Source organism: Scomber scombrus, chromosome 7 (assembly GCF_963691925.1).
Source record: "Scomber scombrus chromosome 7, fScoSco1.1, whole genome shotgun sequence".
In the NCBI taxonomy this organism is placed as follows: Eukaryota; Metazoa; Chordata; class Actinopteri; order Scombriformes; family Scombridae; genus Scomber; species Scomber scombrus.
In genome coordinates, this window is record NC_084976.1 from 30,306,780 (window position 1) to 30,314,279 (window position 7,500).

Below are 7,500 nucleotides of genomic sequence, written 5' to 3' on the forward strand. Positions count from 1 at the left end.
TGGTAGAGAGTAAAAACAGAGATAAAAGAGAGAATAATGGACTTTATATTCAGCAGGTGGACAGAAACATGATGAACTAATGAATGATGATGTTGATCAGTAACTGCTGGATGTGGAAAGAAGCAACTGTTTGATAATAAGTTGAATATATCGACTTAACTCTTACATACTGTTCAGTAGGGCTGGGCGATTATGGCAAAAATCAAAATCACGATTAATTGAAGTTTTAACCTCGATGACGATGAATGAGCGATTATCTCCTCCCTCGATGAACAGTGATGTATTTTCACAGTTTCTTTAGTTTTGTATTTCACACATGAGGATCTTTAGGGAGGGAAAATAATGATGTTTTAAGGCAGGGGGGTCAAACATGAGGCCCGCGGCCCTCCGAGGAATCCAATCCGGCCCACTTTCCTTCCTGTCTTCTTTTCCTTCCATCTTTCCTTCCTCCCTTTCTTCCTTCCATCCATCCTTTCTTTCTTTCTTTCCTTTCTTCCTGTCTTCTCTTCCTTCCATCTGTCTTTCCTGTCTTCTCTTCCTTCCTTCCTTCCTTCTGTCCTTTCTTTCTTTCTTTCTTTCTTTCTTTCTTTCTTTCTTTCTTTCTTTCTTTCTTTCTTTCTTTCTTTCTTTCCTGTCTTCTCTTCCTTCTTTCCATCTGCCTTTTATTCCTTCCATTCCTTTCTTCCATCTTTTCTTCCTGTCTTCTCTTCCTTCCTTCCATCTGCCTTTCATTCCTTCCTTCCTTCCTTCCTTCCTTCCTTCCTTCTTTCCATCTTTTCCTCCTTTAGGGAGTGAACATAATGCTGTTTTAAGGTGTGACGCTGTGGTTAATGTCTAGTTTACTTGATCAGAACTATGTAAAGATCACGGTTTGGGTTAAAATGATCATTAAAGATATGCAACATTTGCTGTCATGGCAACAGTGAACACCACAATTAATTGACATGAGCAAGATTAAGTCGATTAGAGTTTCTAAATGTCGGTTTCCATTATTTTTCTATTAATTGCCCAGCCCTACTGTTCAGAGTCAAATTTGACCCCTTTTTTTTAAACATTTGAGAGCTGTAAAAACAACATATATATATTTCTTTTAGCCGGACTTTTCCTTACGTGATCTTGTTTCGTTTTTGTGCAGCTGATGCACATTTTTAGATATGCAAATATACAAGTTTAACCTGTGTTTATTAAAAAAAAAATATATATAAAAAATCAGGATTTATTTATTTAAATGTTCTACTGGACCATAAAACAGCGATTGTGAATGTCTCTCTCTCTCTCTCTCTCTCTCTCTCTCTGTCTCTCTCCCTCTCTCTCTCTCTCTCTCTCTCTCTCTCTCTCTCTCTCTCTCTCTCTCTCTCTCTCTCTCTCTCTCTCTCTCTCTCTCTGTCTCACTCTCTGTCTCTCTCTCTCTCTTTATCTCTCTCTCTCTGTCTCTCACTCTCTCTCTCTCTCTCTCACTCTCTATCTCTCTCTCTGTCTCTCTCTTTCTCTCTCTCTCTCACTCTCCCTCTCTCTCTCTCTCTCTCTCTCTCTCTCTCTCTCTCTCTCAGAAATCAGGATTTATTTATTTAAATGTTCTACTGGACCATAAAACAGTGATTGTGAATGTCTTTATTTTATGATAAGATGAATCAAACATGGATTAATGACTGATGGGGAGTTTATGAATGTGAATTGGTGTAGAGATGAATTATGAGTCAGAATATGAACAGTATGTGAGGGTTAAAAAATGATGATATGTCAGAATATTTGGTAAGAAATCAGCAAGTACAGGTTAATAAATTCCACCTAAACTGATTTAACTGATATATGATTATATCTAAGCTGAATAAACACATTCCTGATGAGTATCATATGTGTGTCTCAATATAAAAACAGACATAATATGAAGTTTCTTGTCTTTTCTTACTCATTCTTCGTCTGTGGTGCAGTATTTTGTTGGTGGCTCTCTTGTCTTTATCTGTTGGCTGTTGTTCATGTTGATGAGCCCTTTTCCTCTTGTTCTGTTTATCTCATACCGGAAACGTCAAATGGATCACTTCCTGTGCAGCTCAGAGACGTTAGAACAGAAAACAGAAAAAGCTTCAGTTGAAGTGGATTGTGGAGAATAGCCAGATCATTTTAGTTGTTAGAGGAATCAAGAGGAGTGAGGAGTGAAGAAAAACTGATATTTTGATAAATTGAACCACTTACAGTATTTCATAACACCAAATAAAGTCAATAAAATCCTAAAACTTTCTCTTCGCTGTTGAAGAATTTAGTTAGATGGTTTTTAAATTCACTGTCCTGATATTGGGCGACTAAGGATGTGTCATTAAAACCGAATAATCGAATAGTTGTTCATAGGGTATAAAGATGATGTTTGTGCTGTGGTCCTTTTTTTGAGCTGTATAGTCTTGTATCAACGGTTCATTAACAGCTGCTGGAGAGAAATGTTCCCTTTTAGCCAATAGGAGGAGCTCTAAGCTTCTGTAAACCACCTCCACCTTGTGTTGAAGTCAGGCGGGGAGTTCCGGTCCTCTGAAATGATGCCAACGCGGAAGTAACTTAAAACTGCATTCTATCAAAAGGCCACCAGGGGGCGACCGTTTTGGTGTCAAAAGGACTTCCGTCTCTATACAAGTCAATGGAGAATTCACCAACTTCTCACTTGATTTCTAACCTCAGTAAACGTTTTCAAAATGTGTTTATGGTCTCAATCGCTAGTTTAAAGCCTTCTTCAATGCAGTATGATGTTCATTTGGGACATTTTGGCCTCCCTGATTTTATATGTGACGATAAAGCAGGGTATGAATTAGGGCGTGGCTACGTCGTGATTGACAGGTTGATTGATTCACAGGTTCAGGAGCGCGGACAGATAGACTGCAGGAAATAGCCGTGAACTTGTTTCAGAGCGACAGTTTTCTCCGGAGTTTTGTGGTTATAGTCGTAACAGCTAACTTGGTTAGCATCACCAGGTTGCCGGTGTAGACTGTGGTAGATCCAGCCCTCGCAACCTCCCCCGCCCCGCCTCATGCTCCTCCTGATGCCCCTATAATTAGAATCCGTGTTTTTATTTTTCCCGGCATGCACCTGAAATTTTCAAGATGGCGCTGCTCAGATCCGATACTATTGGCCTCTGAGCAGCAGTCCACAAACCAATGGGTGACGTCACGGATGTTACGTCCATTTCTTATATACAGTCTATGGTTGAAGTACAAGTTTTACTCCTGCCTTCGGCTACTTTGACTCGGTAGTAAGTTAACCTGCTAGCTAGCTGACTGGAGGGAACGCGATGCACACTGTTACAAAAATTATCTCAAAGAGGCAGAGTTTCGAGTGTTTATTCGTCTTGCAGCAAGGAGACAAGTCTACATTTCGGTACTTTTCCAGCAGGCGTTCAGACTGTGCTTTCTTAAGTGTAACAGACACATCAAACATAATAATAGCAATATTTTTCTAACACAGACGAAGACGCACAAAAGTCCAGCGTGGGTTTAAAACCTTCCAGAAAGTAAAGGATAATGTTGTCAGGTGTGAAATAATATGTGGAGCAGAGTTGAGCTATGGTGGCTTCACATGGACAAAAAGCTGCTGTCTGCTGTGACGGTTACTGAGGGAGACGGACCTGATGCTAATCACCAAACTAGTACGTCAATATCTGGAACAGCTCATTGATATCTAGCTGAATGAATCTAGGCAGCATGATGACCCAGTCTGAGTAGTTTTACACCACATTTTACGACCTGTGGAGCAGTAAGGAACAGACGCGAGTTTATCAGTGTGTGACTCAAGCGCCATTTTCCATCACTACTTTTACCTTGTTGTTCTCACCCTACTTTTTATGTGTGTTCGCTTCAGTTTTAACATGATTAAGTTTGTTTTAATGGAATAATTCCCTTCCTTCCTCATCACATCCCTTGAATTTTAAACAAATGGGTTTCTAAACTAACCAAGATGGGGACTAATGCTGCTCTCTTTGCACAGCACTCCCAAATATTTGAACAGTGACACTAAATATCAAGGACACTTTAATCAGCGCTGCTTCACGAGCACACAAATTCAGTTTAGCTTTCACAAATTGGTCCCAAAACTAATGTCGGTAACACTGACTGTCCAATTAATCAGAGCCAGCCTCCATTTGACAAACAGAGGATTTAACTGTACCGAGCAGGATTTGGATCTCGGACGAGCCCCCATTAATACAGTACAGATGGGATGTTGTTGATACTTTGCTGAATATAAACACAATGTTTTATCCTTCGTGTCGTCCTCCCGGGTTAAATTGACCCTGTCTGTTTTGACTGTTCCTTCTTTCTTCCCTTTCTTCCTTCCTTCTGTCCTTCCTTCCTCCCTCCCTCCTTCTTTCCTCCCTCCCTCCTTCTCTCTTTCTTTCCTCCCCACTACCTTTCTCCCTCCCTCCTTCTCTCTTTCTTTCCTCCCCACTACCTTCCTCCCTTCCTTCGTGTCGTCCTCCCGGGTTAACTTTTGACTGTTCCTTCTTTCTTCCCTTTCTTCCTTCCTTCTGTCCATCTTTCCTCCCTTACTCTTTTCCTTTCTCCCTCCCTCCTACCTTCCTTCCTTCCTTCTTTCCTCCGTCCTTCTTTCCTTTCCTCCCTTCCTTCCTCCCTCCTTTCCTTCCTTCCTTCCTTCTCTCCTTCATTCCCTCCTTTTTTCCTCCCTTCCTTCCTTCCTCCTTCCTTTCCTTCCTTCTTCCTTTCCTCCCTTCCTTCCTCCCTGCCTCTTTTCCTTCCTTCCTTCCCTCCTTTCCATCCTTTTTCCTTCCTTCCTTCCTTCCTTCCTTCCTCCTTTCCTTCCTTCTTCCTCCCTTCCTTCCTTGACTCGAGGACAACAGGAGGGTTAATCATAGGATTAAAAGTTGACGCTGATTTGTGTGTTCTTGACAGTTTCTGGCATAATTTGTTGAGCACCGCCGTCTCTACGTCTGTCTGTTATAAACATGATTTAATTCCTCACACAGTGCAGGTAAAGCTTTTGTGATTATGGGATTATGTCGCCACACAGGTGTACACACAACGACTTTCACTTCTATGTTAAAATCCCCAATTTTTGTGTGTGTTTTATGTGCAGCAGCAGGAAGGACACAGACTAATTCCTGGTGACACTGTGTCTTGTGTTACAGTAACAGCAGCTGACAGGCAGAAAACTAAAAAAAACACTCGGCCGGGTCGGTCTTATATCATCGCCGTTTCCCTTCCTGCTGGTCAACACCATATAATAACATGTGATAATGACAGAAATCAAAGAGGCTTTAGTCAAGTTTTATGTCTATTTTCTTCATGTTTTGTTATTTTTTGTCCCAGGTGTTGAAGTAATCAAAATACGATTTTACACTCTCTGTAAGCTTCTTCCTCCTCCCTCCATGTTGTAAGCATATTCTTGGGCAGGCAGTGTCCAGCTGTGGGGAGAAGAAGAAGAAGAAGTCAATAAAATATAAAAAGGACGACAAAGTCACTCGTCTGAAGAATTTAATCTTAGTCACACAAAAATAAAATGTCTAAATATCATCCTGAGAGGTTAAACCAACAGTCAGGAGCCCAAATGAAGATTAAGTGTGTTTATCTTGCTGTAATGATTCCTCCTGTTCATACTGACCATTAGAAGATTCCTTGATAATGCACTAATTGTAGATGTAAGACTAAAGTTCATTCCTCTGAAATGTCTTGTAATCAAAGTAAGGGCTCGTCCGGGATTTGAACCCGGGACCTCTCGCACCCAAAGCGAGAATCATACCCCTAGACCAACGAGCCACTTACATACCAGAGGATTATTCAAGTCTCTGTTCAGTCAGGAGGTAAACTAAACACTGAAACCAGATTATCTTGCTGTAATGATTCCTCCTGTTCATACTGACCATTAGAAGATCCCTTCATAATGTTTACAATGGAAGTGATGGAGGACTAAACCCACAGTCCTCCTTCTGTGGAAACATGGATTTAAAAGTTGATCTGAAGCTAATATGAAGCTTCAGTCGTCTGAATGAGTCAAATCTTCATCTTCTATGTAGCTAGCTTCCTTCCTTCCTTCATTCCTCTTTTCCTTTCTCCCTCCCTCCCTCCTTCTCTCTTTCTTTCCTCCCTCCTTTCTTCCTTACTTCCTTCCTTCCTCTCTCCTTTCCTTCCTTCTTACTTCCTCCTTTCCTTCCATCCTCCCTCCCTCCTTTCCTTCCTTCTTGCTCCCTTCCTTCCTCCCTCCCTCCTTTCCTTCCTTCTTCCTCCCTACCTTCCTTCCTCCCTCTTTTCCTTCCTTCTTCCTTTCTTCCATCCTTCCTCCCTCCCTCCTTCTTTCCTTCATTCCTTCCTTCCTCCCTCCCTTCCTTCCTTCTTCCTTCCTTCCTCCATCTTTTCCTTCCTTCCATCCTTCCTTCCTCCCTTCCTTCCTTGACTCGAGGACAACAGGAGGGTTAAGACAATATATTAATGCAGCTTTAATTAGGTGCTCCTGTGTACTTATTAATATTAAACCAAAAGCGTCTAGTGACTGAAATCAATCTCACAATATTGAAAAAATAATAATAAATTGAATTATTGCACAGTCGTAGCTTAATTAAATTGAATTACAGTGTAATGTTTAGTATAATTAAAACACATGGTGGTGAAAAGCAAATTAACAAGCACACACACACAGAGAGTCAGCGGTTAATTACACTCAACATGCAGTCGGTGTTAAACACAGAGCTGCTCCTCCTGGTGCAGTCGTGCTTGGCGGTTGCTGCTTTCTGCTGCAGATAAAAGCCACTTCATACTTTAACAGTTTAAAAAAAGAACGAAAAAAAAAAAGTGTCCTTCTTTTGCATTTCACGCCTACATTGTCATCAACTGTACAAGCAATTATAACTTCACCTACACCATGTTATAATTGCTTTCATGCACTATGCACTCTCACAGCTGCACTTTTATCAGCTTAATGCTTTCAGTGTCTCGTAAGGCTTTTAATAGAAGTGAAAGAAATAAACAAATCTTCAGTAATTAACGTTGACTTCTCATTAACACGGTCAAATCCAGTGTGAAAACAAACCTGAGTGATAATATTAAACAAGATATTCTTTAATGAACCAGAGTTAAATGTGTTTCAATGCAACAACACCAACAGTATTTAAACTTATAAGGCTCAGTGATAAATAAGGTTTTGGCAAGATGAGCAATTCAAAAATATGTTAAACTAGATTTAAAAGCAGCATCAGGTTTGTTAAAATGTACATTTAGTATTTTTGTTGGTTTTATATCATTTGAAATGATATTTGCACCATTTTTTTTAACAAAAAGTAAGACTGAATGCTGCTGAAAATGTCAAATGGTGTAACCACAAAAGAATGATACATATTACATATTTTATCCTTCTAGAAAGAAAGAAAGAAAGAAAGAAAAGAAAGATAGAGGATGAAGAAGAGAAAGAAAGAAAGGACAAGAAGTAGGAGGAAAGGAAGGAAGGAAGAGGAGGAATAAGAAGTTAGAGGAGAGGGAGAAAGAAAGGAAGGAATAAGAGAGAACAAAAAGTTAG

General features: G+C 40.2%; 1 protein-coding gene and 1 non-coding gene across 2 annotated transcripts in view; one reads left to right on the forward strand and one right to left on the reverse strand.

The window, feature by feature from the left end:
* The window catches only part of cfap418 (cilia and flagella associated protein 418), a 20,393-nt gene that overhangs the window by 7,329 nt on the left and 5,564 nt on the right, over positions 1-7,500 (forward strand). The gene's annotated exons all lie outside the window — the stretch shown is intronic.
* Positions 5,679-5,750, reverse strand: trnap-ugg (transfer RNA proline (anticodon UGG)). The gene has a single exon. It is a non-coding gene; the product is annotated as a tRNA-Pro (tRNA).